This window comes from Sceloporus occidentalis, unplaced genomic scaffold (genome assembly GCF_023333645.1).
Source record: "Sceloporus occidentalis isolate IW3139 unplaced genomic scaffold, rSceOcc1.0.p SCAF_4, whole genome shotgun sequence".
Lineage (NCBI taxonomy): Eukaryota > Metazoa > Chordata > Lepidosauria > Squamata > Phrynosomatidae > Sceloporus > Sceloporus occidentalis.
In genome coordinates this window covers 58,232,056-58,251,283 of record NW_028316984.1, presented here as the reverse complement: position 1 = coordinate 58,251,283, position 19,228 = coordinate 58,232,056, and the positions used below count along the sequence as shown (strand labels likewise).

The window sequence follows — 19,228 nt, the reverse complement described above, 5'->3', positions numbered from 1 at the left end:
TTCCAGAAAGGTAGCCAAAACAGGAAATGCTCTGAATGTAATGCGCTATCTTCCATGCAGTGCTGAATGGCTCCATATGGTTTGCTGGGACATGGTGAGATAGGCAGGCTTATTCTACATCTATTCATAGTGAACTTTGTTGGTAGCATTAAAATCCATGATTAACAAATAAAATGATTCTTATTCATTTTAGTGAAGGAGACAGGATACATGGGCATTTTCTTTTACAGATCATTCAAATCAATAATGCAGCCCAAAGATGCAGTAACTGTGTGGTGCTTAACTGTATATGCCCAGAGCTGTTTATACCATCAGACTTGACAAAAACTGGTTTTACTCCCATACTGGGCTCCTCCAACTCCAGAAGCACCACCAACCCTGATCCATGCAATGCAAAGTCAACAGGGTTCCTTGCACAGGTGCAGAAAGGGAGGGGAAGCTGTTCTTGGAAGTAGTCCAGGGTCCCAAACACTTTGCTCTTGCTTTTGTTGTTGTTTTATGCCATCAGGTCATCTCTGACCAATGGCAACCCCAAAGCAACCCTATCATGGGGTTTTCTTGCCAAGTTTCTTCAGAGGGGTTTTGCCATAGCCATTATCTGAGGCTGAGAGTGTGTGACTTTGCCCAAGATCACCCAGTGGGTTTACATGGATGAGCCAGGATTCAAACCCTGGTCTCCAGAGTTCAACACCTAAACTATCCTTTGGCCTTACTGAAGAGTACTCATACAGACCCGGGTAGCAGCCACCTCTGTCCAGAACACAGCAAGCCAGCCGTTGAGCAGAGAGAGAGAGAGAGAGAGAGAGAGAGAGAGAGAGAGAGAGAGAGAGAGAGAGAGAACACGCAAGCATTATTCTTCTCCACAGTATTAGAAAGATTAGAAATTAACCCATGAAAATATCGAGTTAATTTATCTCTAAGTACCCTCAGGGCAATGTGATAATGTTCTCATACTGATGATTTGTCGTGATTAAATGCAGATCGAGAATATCAATACATTCTGCTTTGGTGTTAAATTATGGTTAGGGAAGAGAAATGACTCTTGTTCTGTGGGATTAGGTGTCTTTTGAAGTACCTAAAGGCTTGATTGCATGAGTTGTATTCTCATGAGGGTGCAATTGTTCACAAAATTTCTTCTCAAAAGAAGTAATGGGTAATTTCCTTCCAATTGCAAGAAAGTATGTGAAAACCACAACTTTTGAAGCCTGTTTGCAATTAAGGACATTTTCTGTGCAAAATTCACACTTGGTTGTTTTGCACATAAAAAAAGCATTTTCTAGTAACAAAGTAATATTTCTGCACAGAAATTCTGTGCTGTGAAAATGCAGTTTCCTGACTATAAAATCCTGTTTTGTAAACTAATCAACCATAGGTGTATTTTGTGTTTTATAAGTTCCCATTTACAGTGGTCCTTGCTATCCGCTGAGGATTGCTTCTAGGACCCCCTATCCCCAACCCTCCCCTGTGGATACTAAAATCTGTCAATATTCAAGTCCCATTAAATACAATGGCACAGTAAGATGTTGTTCCTTGCATAAAATGGCACAATCAAGGCTTGTTTTTTTAAATGTATATATTTTTAAAATACTTTGAAAACGTGATTCTTTAATCCATGAATAAAACATCTGTGGATATGGAGAGCTGCCTGTATAGCTTTTTCTGTCCAGGAAACAGCTTTTCCTGCATAGAATATTATTTCTTATATAGAAACATTATTTTCCATACAGAAAATGCTGTTTCCAGCTCAAAACAACCACGCACAAATTCTGTACGGAACATGTCCCAAACTGCAAAGATTCACAACAGTCCAGAATTCTTCTCATTAGGGTTTCTCAATATTAAAAATATATGGTTTTCAATCATTTTAAAATATTTCCTAGATTTTTTCTTGCTCTATGGTAGTGTGCCTCAAAAATGGCTTAAGGATCCTACACATGTTTCACTAATATTTTGCTGTTTTTCCTGTACCATCAGAAAGGCTGAATGAGGGCAGCACAGTTGTAGACAGAAGCATAACTTGGAAAAAAACACTTACAATAATGGCATTACCCATAATATATTATTTTGTGAGATTATTGTGGGCATAATAATGCTCTTTTGATGAAAAAAAATAAATGTAATAAATGATCATATCATTATGTTTGAAAAATGTATGTTATTCCAAGGAGGAGGAGTCATTTGCATGGGGAGGAACGGAGTTTTGTGATATTCTAAAGTAAAATTTAAAAATAATTTCAAAAGTACCCCAAATACCATCAGATAATGAATAATAAGTAACAATATAAACTCAAGCTCTTCATGTGATATTAGTATCAGCCCCCATAAACCCTGGAACTATTTGGTTGCTTTTAATTCAGTTGTCCTAGCACAGCATTAATCATTTGCACATATCGTTTGGCCAATGAGGCAAAACTGAATGAGGTGTCAAATCCATTACTTGTATGATCTATGAAATGCATAGATCAGGCTTGCAGGGTGCCAACAAAACCTGCCACAAAATGTGCTCATACTGAATTGTCCTTTTCTAAGAGTGGTAATGCTGGACTGTTCACAGTTTGACTGCTTTATCTTAATAGAATCTGTGGTTGGACAGGCAGGATTCTCTGCCCTAAAATATTATAGGGACAGTTACATATATGTCTGTGCAAAATACTGTGTTACTTTGAAGTAGTGAATAAGGAAAGTATTTCAGATAAATAAGAAGAGAGAAGCAGGATGTTGTTCATAAATATCTATGAGTGGCTTTGTATTACAAGCCTTGTAGAAAATGTGTACTGGCTGTCCTTTCTCAATCTGGGCAAGGGCTGAGAGTGGACTGGAACCGTGTGTTATCACACAGTTCCATGCCCAGATCATTACCATCCCATGCCAGATTGGGACTTCTGTACTTAGCTAAAAACGCTTCTTTTCCATTCTTAGCAAAGTAATGGGAGAGTTCCAATCAGATAGGGGATGGTAATGGTCTGGGCACAGAGCTATGTGATAACACATGGTCCTAGCCTGGTCTCAGCCCATGCCCAGATAAGAAAAAAAGCAGTGTGATCATCTCCTCTGTTGCTCAGTCAGATAGCGGTGTGGAACCATGCCTGTTTGATTAGTATTATTCTCACCCTAGACTAACTTTATGTTAGCATTGCTGCTATATCCTTGGGCTGAAAGAGATTTTGAATTCAGCTCCTCCCATATATCACCCATCATGCCTCTGCTTTTCTGGCTTTGTTGTTGGTAGATTATAGCCAGATGCAAACAATTCTGCAGGCAGATCACTCTGTTGTCAGATTTCTGAGAGCAGCTGGCAGAAAAGGGAGATTTCTGCTGGAAGAAGAGGCTTGAGTTTAATCCTAATCCCCTACAGTTGGTGCATGTTTGTGTTAGGATTGCACTACCCACATAGAATATATAGAATATGTTTAGGCACTTGAGACTGACAGACCAATCCTAGCCATTCAGCTGACTCATTATTGCAGTGCCATGTGGTTTCAGAGTGACAGGTGAATGCAATCTTGCAATTTATCTTAGACGCTATAAATAGAGGGAATTAAAGAAATGGTCCATGCATACATGCTAATGTAAGCTAACTAACCATGCTGGAAATGAGGAGAGTCATCAGGAATTAATTACTTTGGGGATTATGCAACAGCATTGCAAGGCAGTGATGCAGGATAATAGGCTGTGAGTTAGATGTTAAAGTTCCAAGCTGCCTAAATCTGTGGTGAAAACTGCACCAATTCTGATCTCAATTTCTTTTAAGCACTGCTGCTGCTGGAGTGAAGTTGGCTATTGGCAATAGAAGTCGATGGACCAAGTGGAAGGAAGAGGACATCAGATTCCCAATAGCTATACATGGCTACTGGACAAACTACCTCTCCTTGGAGATTATCACATGGAAGGCAGGTGTCTTTCTTCCATCATTAAATTGGCTCATTTTTATGATCGGGGGAAAGATGATCACATCTCCACATGCTTATCCCATTCTTCTTCCGTCTGGAAACAGTAATGGATGTGTCATTTGGCATTAATAGAAACTCCTGTTAATACAAATGATGGGTCCATTACTGATTATAGACCAAAGAAGAGCACGGGGTGTGATAATCTTCCCCTCAGTTACACAAATGAGATGATTTAATGATGGAAGAAGGACATTTGCCTCCTCCGTGTGATAATCTCCCTGCTGAATTTATTAGACACACTGAAAATCCACAAACACTCTCTATCTGTGATGGCATGGGAGCAGCAGTTCCCCTGTACATACCCATGTGATTTTCATCAAACCTGACTCATGGCCCAATAATCATTCTTTCCTTTTCCATGCACAAAGTATGTGAATAGGACTTTCACACCACGTCATAGTGTGCAGGAAATGGCCAAATCCTATTGGGAAGTTGCAAGTGTGTAACCACCATGATTGCATGGCTAAGTAGTGACTCCCAGCCTAATTTTCCCCAGTTGCCACTTCCTGGGAAGCACTGTGATGGATAGGATTCTGTTCCCATCCCGTCACTTGGGAAGCAACTGACTGATGTTCTCATTACCTCCAGTAAACAGTCTTCAGTGCAATAGGAAGGAATTGGAAATCACATATGATGTGCGTGTGTGTGTGAGAGAGAGTGTGTGTGTATGTAAATATCAGTTAGTTGCTTCCTGAGTGATAGGGGAATGGACCCATATCAATCACAGTGGCTGCTTCCTGGTAACTAATGATTGCGTGACTTTCATGGTCACTAGGTGTGAATACCACACAGTTACAAAGGCATAGCTCCCAGTTAGGCATTTGTATCTCCCCAACAGAATTCTGACTATTATTGTTTTCCTGATCCCTACATCTTCCACAGAGAGTGAGAGAGAAACAGGCAGGCAAACAGAAACAGAGAGGTAGAGATGAGAATTCCATGAATGAGAAAAATGCAAGCAATGCAACTAAAAAAAACAAACAGGAAAATAATTCTGTCACAATAATACATATCCAGCTCTCTTCTATACCAGCATTCTCTGAAGATGCCAGCCACAGATGCTGGTGAAACATCAGGAATAAACTCTTCTAGTACATGGCCACATAGCCCGAAAACCTCACAAAAATCTCTGTCCCAATAACATTTCATCATTGATGCAGCACAGTGAAATTATTTAGGAGGCTACACTACAAGACCAGTTGTCCAGGGGAATGAGAGATGATCTTTTGATCTGGCTTCAATTGCTGGAGCATTTTAATGGCATGTTTTTTGGGAAGCAAGATCTCCTTTTAGAGACCAAAGTCTTTTAAAGAACATTCAGGTGGCATTATTTTCAGGTATATGTGAGGTGCTGTTTAGTGGCCTAATTCTTAGAACAAATCTGGAATTGCCAGAAATCTTAATTTCTTTGAAGATCCCACCCTCACTTCCGATTTTGGTCACAATCTGTCCATGGTCCGGTATTTGGGGGGGGGGGGGGGAACAAAGGCCCCAGAGTTCAGGTTGTCAGCTCCCTTTATTTCAAAATGTTGGTTACATCACACATTTAAAAAAAATTCCCTTATCCTGCCTAACATGTTTTTCTCCAGCATGATGTCATGGTGCTAGTGCACAACATTCGTGATTTAACCAGTGCTATACATACATTACCACATCACCAGGTTGCAAGGTTTCAAGAGTGAACTGCATTGACCAAGGAGCAGACAAAGGCAATGCCAGAGGCACTATGCGACTTGGATGTTTGGGAATCTAGCATGCTTTCTGCAGTCAATTGCCCCTAACATAAAAATAGCATACAGTGCAGCAAATAACCTTACAGAGTCACCAGAAGTTTGGATTCATACAGAAGCCATATGGTTCAAGAGAATTGTCAAAACCCATAACTACACTAAAAACACAACTACACTTTTATGGTACTGAAAAATATAAAAAATGCAAAACACAGATACAGATGAATTGTGGATTCAGAGTTGGGTTTTTCAGACTTTTTAAAAAAAGATAATTAAGAAACCCAATTGTGGGTATCAGAACATAATTTGTGGTTTGTGGAGTAAAACCGTGTAAAACCAATATAAAACTATGTTGAATATATAAACGTGAAAAGGTGTTTCAGGAAGTAAATGAAGAAAATTGCTTGGACATGTACATGTTGACACAAAACACCTTCTGTGCTTGAAAGAATAGTCCACAACAACCCCATAACTGACATCAGTTTTGACAGGACTGTTAATTTTAGGGATTGCAGTAACAGTCTTAGAATAGCAAATGTCTTACTTCATGATGATTTCTCATTAGAACCAAATAATTTCTTAACAAGTATTTTATACCAAAGATGACTGGTGCTAAACTTGATGATGGTCATGGAAATCTCTCCATAGATCCAAGCTCACTCTTGGGGGGGGGGGGGGGGAGAGCGAGAGACATGTTATGCAAATATAACTGGAATAAACAAGAAGTGACCTTTGTAAGATGCAAAACATTTTTCTACCTAGAACCTTTTTTAAAAAATACACTGCACACAAAACATTTAAGAAGTTTGGAGGAAATATATAAGGAATTGTTGAACATGTGTGGAGACTTGCCCTCCTGCAGAGAATGAAAGTGTTTTAAACAAAAGATGAATACTGTAGTACTGTTTAAAGTGTCAATGAATTAAAGTGCCCACATACTCATACGAAGGACATGCATAATAAGAAAACATAAGCAAGAAATGCTAATTCAAAATGAATATTATGATAGGATATGAATGGATGAAACTAAAGCCTGTGGATCTTCAAAACAGCTATATACTGAAATTAGCTTTTAAAGATACAGAGCATCTCACTTTGTATAGAAGGGAATTACAGCTTGCCAAGGAAGAATGTGATGATTATGTGTGATAACATGACAAGAAAGAATATGATAATTACCAACAACAGATTTTTAAAAATATATTTGGAATATGAAGCTAGCTAGGAGGGTAAATATATTTTTGTTAGGATCAGAATGAAATTAAAGTACTTCTACCAGAGGATAAAGAAACTGCAGAGATGCTGGTAAAAATACAGAGGAAGTATCCATGTCTGAACTAATGTTTCCAAGGGGGAGAGTGAGGGGGTCAAGCAAATAATAGACAGCAGCAAAGGCAGGAGGCCCTTTTGATAATTTACAGAGAAACAAGTAACAATTTAGTTGATATCTATCCAGGGCTTTTAAAAGATTTCCCAGATAACTGTTGATCTTCCAAGTAGTAGTTTACGTATGGTCAGACTTGTACCAGAGGACTGGTGAGTGACCAATGTAATTCCAAATTTTAAAAAGAAATCTAGGGGCAATACAAGAAACCATGGATTGCCCAGCTAAATATCTGACCTAGGGAAACTAGTGAAAAAAGACTACTAAGAATAAAGTTGTTAAACATACAGATAGATGAGAATGTCCTGATGAAAAATAATTAACATGGCTCTTTTAAAGAGAGATTCTTTCTTACTAAAGATTGCTCTGTGATATTTAAAGTTCTTCCAAACTGTCAGTAAATGCATGTTTCCAAATGTCCGGGGCTGCTTGGCTCAGACTGAAGAGAAGTTAGGAAGATACATGAAAGAAGTATACAAAATTATGCATGGTATGTAGAAAACAGATATGGGAAAGATTTAACAGCCCTTCCCCCTGTTTATGATCCCCCAGTCTGGGATCATGCACTGAAAGTAAATGAAGGGAGATTTAGAACAGAGAAAAGAAAGAACTTTGTCACACATCACATCATTAAAATTTGAAGTCAATAGTCACAAGATATAGTTATGAAGCTGGATGATCTTAAAAAAGGGATAAATTCATGGAGAATGGGACCATGAAAAGCTACTAGTCATGGTGGTTTTATGTTACCTCTAGCATCAGAGGCAGTAATCTGTGCACCACTTGCTGGGGAAGTGCAAGATGGAGATTTCAGTTGCCATGGTTTCTGAAGGCATTGAGGTGGGGGGTTCCACTGTGTCCAAAGAAATCTACAGAGTAGGTCACCATTGGCAGCTGGTAAAACAGAGGGGTTGATATTTATTTATATAGTCTTCTGTTTATTTCTACTCACTGTTCATTTTGGTTCTCAAATGGAAACATGGCATTTGTAAATGTATGGCAAATACACTAAGGATCACAAGTTTAAGAATCCTTAAGAAGCCAGCTGTATTTGGCCAGAAGGTAGAATCTGATTTCTTCCCAATATGGCAGTTAATGCTAGCTCCTCCTGAAGCTGTCTGGTTGTGTTTTGCTTTTAATGTGTGGTTTTCAGTGCATCTATGTCATTGCATCAGGGAAACAAGCATTTCAGAGAGACACATTTGACACTTTCCTTCTGTGATAAATGCTGAAGCAGCCAACCAGCAGACACACCTCTCCACTGAAGCCCCCCCCCCTCACTCAAATATACCACTCTATGAAGTGCACCATTGATTTCACTTCATAGTTAGCCATTGAGAAGGGGGAAACAGCAACAATGGCACATGTCCTCATGTCTTAGGCAGTGGGACAACTTGCACTGTTTCAGCTATTATATAAATGAACTCATAAGACATGGACAGTATGGAACAGTACCTTAACCACTTAAAGAGCCAATATAGAATATACAGGAAAGTACTGGGGGAGTTTTTAGACTGGGGTATATATTCTTAGAGAAAACACCACCAGCAAAGGATTGCTGACATACTATGATCAAGTATCAGGACATGTCATAGTTCTGAAATGATAGTTGCTAATACCAGTAAAGGAAAATGGTGACTGCTATATGGCAGCTGTTAAATAAAGACTGAGTGACCAACTGTGCCCCCCATGCCCAGATTTTTGACTGCAAGCTTGCAACTTCCATCTTCGCTAGGTAATATAGTCAGTTGTGAGGGCTAATCAGAAATGCAGTTGAATATCATCTGGAGGACAACAAATTGTGTACCCAGTCTGTAATTATTATAAGGCTCATATGGGTGAAGTCAAAGCTTGTCAACAGTCTGCACTTCCCTACTAGTTACATAAACTGCTGGACTGTCATTATTAGGAGATCATTTCTTTCCTGTTTTAAGACATTACAGAACATTAAAGCTGCTGTCTTAGGTACTAAGTCCTACTTATTATTATTATTATTATTATTATTATTATTATTATTATTATTACCTCTGAGTAAACATGTTTAAATTATGCTACACAGTGTAACAAATTATTGTGACAAGATCGGAAAGTAAATTCTACAGTAATTGAAATGTTTATGGATGCCTCTGGAACAAATTTGTAAAGGTTTCTAGAAAATCAATAGTCACACTATTTCGTGTAATGTCATTATCACATATTCCACATTTAACGTTCCTTTCATGTGTGAGGAACCGAAGAAGCAGTCTTTTCAGCAAACAATGTTTTTCAGGGGCAAGATAATTCCTTAAAAACAAAAACATTACCATATGAACTGGTCTTATATTTGCATGTATCCTTGTCGGCATATAAAATATCTGGATGAGCGGGTTTCATACCCTTGAGCGATGATCTAGCAAGTCAGTGAAGCTACTGGAGTGCTACAATAATTTCATATTTATTCTATTTTTTATTTTCATTTTATTTGATTATATTTTTCATTAAATATACTAAGACCACCTAATTCCATTATGTATCCATAGAAACCTTGTCTTGCTTCTTGTTAGTTTCATTATTAATAGCAACACAAATGTTTAATCTTCATTATTCATATAACATGGGGATACATATGATGCAAGAAATGAATATATAAATATGAAAAATAGTATTTTTCTACTTTCTTTATCAAATTATGTAAAGAATGTGTAACATTCTTATCAAAAGAATGTAATAATAATGAGTAAGCTTTTTAATATTTTTATGTTTTGTATCATAGTGTATTGTATGTTTTGTATTGTACTATATGGTTGTCTGTTTTGTATTTGTTTTTGTTAAGATGTTGTATCTTGTTATTATATATAATTATTAATAAAATTTGAAAAAAGAAAAGTACTATTTTTAAATAATATCTTGTTATGTTTTAAATAAGGAAATGTTAGGAATAATATATGTATGGCAGTTGAACAACACAATCCTATATATACTCACCATGGAGTAGGAATGGGAAGAATATTCAAAAATATTCAAAAATTGTTACAACGTGTTTTTCAAATGTTGAGAAACCCTGATGAAAAGAATCTTTGACTGGTGAGAATATTCACAGTTTGGGACTGATTCTGAGCAAAATTTAAACATGGTTAATTTTTCACAGAAAACCAGCATTTTCTGTGGAGTAAACAGCATTTTCTGCACAGGAATTAATATTTCTGCATTGAAATATGATTTTCCACACAGAAAAGGAGCCCTGGTGGTGCAGTGGATAAATGCATGTACTGTAGCCACTCACTCAAAACCATAAGGTTGTGAATTCAATACCAGTGAAAGGGCTCAAGCTCGACTCAGGCTTGCATCCTTCTGAGGTTGCTAAAATGAGTACCCAGCTTGTTGGGGGCAATTAGCTTACAGTTATAAACCACGTAGACACTATTAGTTCAGTATGAAGTGGTATATAAATGAAGCTGTTTGTTTTGCTTTCTGTACAAAACAGCCATGTGCAAATTGTGTACATAATAAGTCTTGAATTGTGCATAGTCTTCAACAACTGCCCGATTTTTGAAGACTTTTTTTTGTAGTGGGAAAAAAATTGCTGAAATTACTCATTGCTTCCTTTGAGAAGAAATGTGAAGAATTATATCCCTACCTTAAAGTAAATCACATTTAACAAAATGAGATCCACCACCACTAAATAAATATAGATGGAGTACCTGTATATTAAATAATAAATATGCATACTGCATATGATATAAAAGTCTTCCTTATTGAGAACAATTTTCTACATGGCAGTGTTTTCAAGGTGAATTAGTATGAGACCTTTCTGGATGCTTCCCCAAGAAAGTATTTGCAAAGAACCCTGAGCCTTTCAGTGGGCCAGATGATAGTGAATCAGCCCCTGAAGTCAGGGCAGGATTCTATTTTCTGACATAATTGGATAATCAGTGAAAACACTGACAGAAACAAGTGCTTTCTTCAGCAAGGCTCTTCAGTGGGCACAGCCTACTCTTCCTTCAGTTTCACCATGTGGGGAAAGTGGGCAAGGTACAATGCAAACAGACACTCTGAAGACCTAAATGTGTCTTGATCTTGAGACTCAGCCAGTACCTTAAAGCACAGCTGGGTGCTTCACTGGCATCCCTGTTTGTTTGTTTGTTTGTTTGTTTGTGTTTGTTTGTTTTAGCTACACAGAGAAGGCAATGGAGGAGTGAAGTGGGTCTGTCTCTTCACGGAGGCATCTGAGTGCTGACTGGAAATCTGGACACTGGCTCATTGTACAGCTGGATTTGCTTCCCTCTTCCCCCCTGCATTTTGTAAAGTTGAAGGAGGAGTAAAGCAATTAATCTGTGGCATTAAATCTCCATATCAGTCAATTTCCTGCACTTTTTCATCTTCTTGAGGGTTGGGCTTCAGGGAAGGGAAGGGATCTCTTACTTATATCCTGAAGTATGGGCTGGCCTACCAGACCAAATTTGCCCCATGGACCAGAGATGTGGTTGAGAACATCATTAATTTTTATTTTGTCAAGAACCAAATTCTTTATCTACACACACACACACACACACACACACACACACACAAAGAGACAGAGAGAGAGAGAGAAAGAGAGAGAGAGATATAAAAAGAGCTTCTCCTCCTCCTCCTTTTTTTAACAAAAAAAGTACTGTTCAATCTGGGGAAAGTGAAACTAACAAATTCAGCCTTCTAGTAAAAGAGCCTTAAAGCTTAGCTGGCTGGCTTTGGATCCCTTTGTATCTAGCTATATTTATGATACTAAAATGAGAGTGACATTTATTTTCTTTTTTACATGATCTTCATCTTTGACAGCTACACAATAGGCAAGTATGACACAATACTCTCCATACTGGGAATAGCTACTAGACGGGTGAGAATTAACAATTCTGATAAGAACTTTAATGTGTCAGTAATTATGTGACTAGTGATTAAACATAGCAACTTCATTTATCCATGAATGGATGAAAGTTTCCTGATGAGTACCAGCTGAATGTTTGAACTGATTTGGGGGGGAGGGGAGGATCATTCCAACTGCATCATGGCACTGTGAAAGTTATATCTGTGGTGCTATGACTATGACTCATTCAATTTCACACTTGATAGTTATTGCAGTGTTTTCGGTATCAAATGACAAACAAGCCCTGTGAACATCCAAATATGGTATGCAAAACATAGGGTACAGTCCATCATTTCAAAGTCCATGTACTAGGATCTAAAGCAAATAAGAATCTATTGCAAGATATAAATGATGCTCTACTCCTGTTGAGGGTGTTTGCTAGTTCATAAGAAGGAGAGTTTGAATTTAAGAGTCACTGAATTGATGGGGTGTTAACAATAGTACCTGTGGGATCATTTATTGGGATTGCCAACAAACCAAGCTGTCAAGAAGCTATCAAGATATAAATGCACCTGTCAGCATGGAAGATGCATTCAAAGAAGCCTACAGGTAAATTGCTGTCCAACCCACAGGCACTGTTCTCTGTAGCAAACGCAAACACTGAATATGCTGAGCAGTCAATCAATGAATAAGTACAAAATCAACTCAAGGAAAAGCCTTTTTGCAATTCTGTTTATACTATATTAGGCAATCAATTTTGTTTCTACCATTTTGAGAAAAGTTCCTTTGGTTTTCAGAAGATGTTGTGGAGCCATGAATACAGCAATCAAAAAACAAGAATCAGACTAATCCAAGAGAGTTGTTTCAAAAAAGAAAAGAAAAAGTGTGAATGAGAATAGGCCTCCACTAAATAAATTTTATAGGAAAGTGCAGCAGCATGCAAATCTCTTCAGATCAGCAGCGAATATTTTCAAACACACACACATTACCCATTGTGTAAAACTGTATCAGTAAATCTCTGATAGTACACAATTAATAACATTTAACAAATGAGATACTGCTGGCAGCCCACTGACACATATACATCAAGGACCATTACGGCCAGAAAATAATGGTCTGAATATCAAAGAGGTACTGGGTTTGTGTACATCAAGAAATAGTTCTCCCCACACACTACCTGTTCCATTTTGTAATGGCCATTACAGAGCTTACAAAGGTTATTTCAGACAATAGCTTCCACAAGTTAAACATGCGGCAGCTAAAAAGGCCAATGCGATTTTAGGCTGCATCAATAAAAATTTAGACGCGTTACAGACCACCCAAAACGGGCGGTCTGCCGGTTGCTGCATCCAGCTGGAAGCCGCTTTATTTGGCCCATCTATTTTGGGCCCCAGCCCCTGGTTGGGGGAGTCTGGGTGCTGTAGTAAAACATATCAAGGTAGCAGGAATCAGTCAAAGAGAGTTGTGTCAAAAAAGTAAAGAAAAATGTGAATGAGAATAAGCCTCCTCTGAACAAATCTCATCTGAAAATGCAGTAGCATGTTAATCTCTTCAAGTGTACCATTTGAGCCCTGGTGGTGCTGTGATTAAATGCCTGTACTGCAGCCTCTCATTCACAAACCACAAGGTTCTGAATTCAATACCAGCCAGGGGTTCAGGGTCAACTCAGCCTGGCATCCTTCTGAGGTCGCTAAAATGAGTACCCAGCTTGTTGGAGGTAATCAGCTTACACATTGAAAACCACTTAGGGAGCATTTAAGTGCACTGATAAGCAGTACAGAAATGTACTTGCTATTGCTGTTGCTACAGCAGCAGTGAATACTTTCAAACACACACACACTAAAAGATAGACAGAAACATTGCTTATTGCTTAGAATAATATTACTAGATCTCTGATATTACATAATCAATAATGCTTAACAAAACAAAACAACACTTAGGCTGGCATCTTGTTAGGTAGTTATACCATCGTAAACTGATTTGTGGTCATGTCAAGTTGAATTGTCCATATTCTCAGAAGGAGAGCAGAGAGACAACAAAATGTTCAGGACCATTGTGTAAGCAGTACCATGGTAGTGTTATGACTCCCATTGCACAATCAGTCATATTGTACAATGGGCATTATTATGTCATGGGTCTAGGTGCACAATGGAGACCCCATTGCATATCAGGACATCTCACACAGTACCCTGTTGCACAGCAAGGCCTCCCATTGTACAACAAGACACCATGCAAATTGCAGGGCTACGCATGGTCACAATTCATTAGAAGAGTTGCATATCATGTGAGAAATGTGGCTATGTCATCGTAACATTACGAAGTGTAGCCTCTAATGTAGAAGACTAATAACTGTTTTTCTAGTCAGAACCACTCACTCATCACAACACATTCCTTACTGTTGAAAATCTTTTGTCATGTTTGGGTGGTATTCAGAATTTTTTTTTTAAAAAAAAGTCCATCAACAAATAAAGCTATAAGGGGAGAGATGATTCCTTGAAAATGATGCAGTGTTTCTTGTGTGACCCAATTGTCAGACCAGACATACCAGCCCTAACATGTGGATGTGAGAAACATGCACTACCTCCAAAGCTTTAATGAGTTATCCCTTCATGCTGGCTTTACAAAGAATTAAATTAGAGAAAACCCAGAGATGCCCGAAGTTTATCACACAACATCACTGTTAACGTAAAATAATGCGTCATTTCATTTTAGCAGCAATTCAGTGTGATAAACTTCCCAAATTTGTGAGTTCTGTTTAAATTCGAATTTAATTTAACTCTCATTTCAATCCCATTTTCACATTGAATCTCGGCTAGTGTGATTAAGCTCTAAGCTTTGCTGATCAAAGAACAACAACATCAAAAACTCTGTGGGTAACATTGGTGTATTTTATTCATAGTCCTGTTCAGACTTTGCTCATCATGCTGTCTTGAACCCAACAGCAGGGGAGTTCCTATTCCCACATCTGCTATTGTTACATTGCTCATGTAGACATGGACATGTCTGAAGATGAAAAGTTCAAATATAGGCTTTTCCTGGGTTCTTGCTCAGAACATGAACTTCTGTGACTAGAGGCCCATCATTCAGATATATCACTTTCCACGTGAAAAAAGTGATGACAGAGGAAAAGGGACTAGGCACTCCTTTCCTGCCATGGTCAAGGAAGCATGATCAGTTATGTTGAAAAAGGGGTTCTCTCTCTGTCTCTCTCAATCATCTGAATGTTCATCATAACATTAAGGATAGCCCAGCATCTAGAACTTCTCTTCCCACAGCCTGAAAGAAATCTTGCTGCCAGACTTTGGTTTTGGTTTGGTTTGCTTGGTTCTGTCAAGGAGCTGTATATAACCTGTGAAGAAACCTGTTGCAGTATCACAATAAGCTGGAATCACAATAAGCTGGAAAGGCTTCACAAAAGAAAATATTTCAAATTCTTGTGATTTTTTTTAAGTAAAGAAACTTTTTCTGAAACACCCAAAAGGCATAATTATCAGATCTGACTGACAATATTTGTTTTCTTTCATTTTGCCATGATTGATACACATGCACTATAAAAGCTGTAAATATTTGTTCATAAGATTAACAGGATTGTGATCATTTCCAATACTTTATTTTAGAAAGTAACAAAACAAATAAATATCTCTAACTGAGCCATTCTCCATTAAAATACTAAAAAGTCAAATTTGGATTGAAAACTAGACCATAAACTATGAAACAAATGCGAAACCTTACAAATCACAATAGACTGATTTCATTGTACAAATGAATTCCTGAAATATGAAGGAAGAGAAAGGTGTGTTTCTGGCATTTGTTGTTTCCAGGTCTTTTGTACAAAATCTAACAAATACAGTGTGCTTGGCGCTGTACGCGGGCTCAGGATATGTGGACTTGAGTTCACATGGACAGTGAGCCCTAATATGGTGAATGGGGTGTGCACCTGTGGCATGCACCATGCTACGCACTATGAGGATGTGTCCCATTCAAATCAATGGGGTTTGATCATACAGGAGATTTACCTTATGCAGGAGGGGCGAATTCCAGAAAGGATCCCCTGCATAAGGTGAGGGCACACTGTAGGTCTTAGAGAAAAGTAAGATTATTCTGAATCGCAATGTGGGAGTTTGATTTCCCTGATCACTCTAGATAGATACAGTAGATGACAGACTGACAGGCAGGCAGATGCACTCTAGGGCTATAATGTAAGTTCAGACATTGTCCACGCAGCACACAAATGTAGTTGCACCACCAAATTAGACTGTCACATCAAAACATAGTATTAATATCCCTGGCATACTATTAATCTCCTTACTGTGGAGGGGTTGCCATATACCATTTCAACTCACCCATGGAAACATGACTACTTAAATCAAAACTTGTCTGTTTTAATTCAGATTAAATTAAATTATTCTGAGAAAGAAGCTTCTAATGCACTTCCAATTACAGTCTGAGTTAAACCTGATGGCAGCATTCATCAGTGCCACACATTGTGTTTAACCATTATTATACTTATTATTATTATTATTATTATTTTTATTATTATTATTATATTTATATCCCTCCCTTTCAACAAAACTGGGACTCAGAGCAGCTAACCATGCAGTTGATAGAGAAAGTTCAGAATGGGAGAAAAGAACAAGTGATTCTACTGTTTTTTTCCATGTCTTGGTAATTGGGAATGTTTCCTTGTACATTTGTCCAAAGAAATTTAAGTGTTCATATATGCACATATTGGTTCATTGTGTTATTTGACTGCTGTAACATTTCAATTACTAGTCACTTTTATTATTGCATCTATTGCTTAATTTGAGTAATAACTACAGAAAGCCATTACAAACACTGCTGGCAACACTTTCATATTTCTTCTTATTCAGGCTAACATGAAAGTGCAAAAATAATGAGAGTTCTCTTAATCACCACTGATCTAGCCTTGTAAATATCGTTGAAGAAAATCACAAAGAGAAAGTTATCCTGTGCCCTTTAAGACTTTCTCCTCTCCTTAATGAGGCATCTTCAGACAGCTACTTTGTTGTTCTTGCCCTATCCACTGTGGAATTAGCAGATTTGTTATCTACAGCATATAAAAGCAAACAGCATATGCTTTTGTTAATATCTTCATAATGTCACAGCCCAGTCTGTCACTGAACTCCTTCTGAGCCATTTCTTTTGACTAGAACATGCAACAAGAAAAAGGAGGAAGACCATCACCTCTCATAATTCTTCCATAACTTTCAGCTGTTCTGTGATTTGTACAGTACAAAAATTGTGCATTTCTATTTTGATGTAAATACTAATATTACCTTTGTTGGCTATAACTCCTGCATTGGAAATCTGTTGCCTTTAGGAATTAAAAATCATTTCTTCTTGATGCAAAATCATTTCTATCCATAACTAACCCCTTAAAAGTGGCATCTCTTCAAAAGGGTTTAGAAATTAGACACTGTTTGAAGATCAAGGAGATAAGGTAGGCTGTCTTGTTTTTACCCCTGCAAACTTTCCTAGGTAACCCTTTGATATTCAAATGAAGCATACTTTAAATAATTCTTTCTTTGTATATTCCTAATGAGGGCTGCCCATCGCTTGCTCAGAGTCCAACATTTGCAACTTATTTTCAGTTACAGTGCAAGGCGGAGGCTGGTTTCCACATAGCAGTTTGTTCAATTACAGATAGATATAACACCCTGTAATCATACCAAACAGCTGTTTTAGAGAAACTGGAGATAAAAACTAGGCCTCTGATCTCATCCTTAAACCCCTGATCTCTACAATGAGCAAATAGTGAACAGGTTTATATATGCATGGCATTAGCAGCTAAATAACAGTGAAGAATTGTGCTAGCATAATTGCCCATCCAGGCAAGAATGCACACATGGAAGTCTGCTTTGATATCCATAGGGTTTTAACAATGTTCTATTTTGACATTCTGCTGTAGAAAAGATCAGTTTTTTGTTTATTTCACCTTTGGCCATTCCTGTAAGTGGTAGTCTGTTACAGCTAGGGTACTCCACTCTGAGTTATTATCATAAACATAGTTTAGGGGATACATAGGGGCTGTGAAATCCCCCCAAATCCTACTTACTGGTAAGCAGCCAGTTGGATTGAAGGGGGGGGGTAGGGGGTTCGATTCCCCTATTGATCAAGAAGTGGCTACTCCCCTGGTGAAACCAATCTCTGGCAGGAAGGAGATTTGTGACCAGAGTCCTTTTTCTGCCTGTCATACCATTTATTTGTAATGTGGATTATGTAATATGAACATTATCAACATGCATACAGGAACACAGACACAAATATTTTCCCTCTAGAAAAATTGAATATTCATATTCTGCTAACTCAACCACATCTGAGTGATCTGCTAATTCAGCCATATTCTTTCATGCATAAGATAAAGTTTTTGTATTTTGGAACCTATGTAAAGTCATCTCTTATTTTCCAAGTAATTAAATTCAATATTTTCCTTCGTTTTTCATATGAATACTTCTAAAAGCCTTCTATTATGTTTTTTTTTTATTTAAAAGCTTTCAAAAAACAAACAAAAAACAAAACAAAATAAAACCAATCTATTCTCTATGACAAGTCCAAAAACTTTTGAAGAAAATTACACAAAAACAAATTGGATTTAGGATCATGCAAACACATTGAGAATCTGATTGAAACAGAATCCTAATGACGTGCATCCCTTAATATCTGCAAGATTATGTTTTAATTACACTTTCAAGTGACTTAGAAATATAATTACTTAATAATAATAATGGTTTGCCACCCTCCAATAATGTACTGAACTATCATGTAGGTTTTCATCTTATAGGCAACTCCACTATCCATCCCAGTTTATTTCTGTTGTAGTTTAGCTCCAGCCCTCCCTCTAATGATGACCAAATGTTAAAACTTGGTATTCTTAACTACCTCTGTTGCCCCACTGTAAAAACGCATCAGGGAACTCCAAGCCAAGGTAGATATAAAAAAGAAATGCACAAGGAGACATAAAAGCTGCTGCATACTGTCCCACATTTATATTAGTCATACACTGGCAGTTCACAAAGAAAGAAAGAAAGAAGATGTGAACTTTGCAATAAGAGACACCAGCTCACTTTAGTACTTTATTTTTCTTTAATTTTCTGTCCTACAGGACTGACTGTATTTTTGGTTTTTACTTCTCTAACAGGAATCTCCCTTCTCACAACCCCATATGCAGTTACAAGCCCACACCCTGATCAGCAAAGAATGTAGTCTACAGGCCAGCTGTTTGCTACCCAACCCCAGAATAATGAGACCAGAAACAAAGATGGGATAAAATAGGGCCATTTATTGACCTATTTATTAAATTCTTAACAGAACTGCAAATAATTTC

General features: G+C 37.7%; 1 pseudogene; it reads right to left on the bottom strand.

The window, feature by feature from the left end:
- The window catches only part of LOC149313892 (von Willebrand factor D and EGF domain-containing protein-like), a 349,914-nt pseudogene extending 331,026 nt beyond the window's left edge, over nucleotides 1-18,888 (bottom strand).
- Nucleotides 18,889-19,228: the final 340 nt, after the last annotated feature.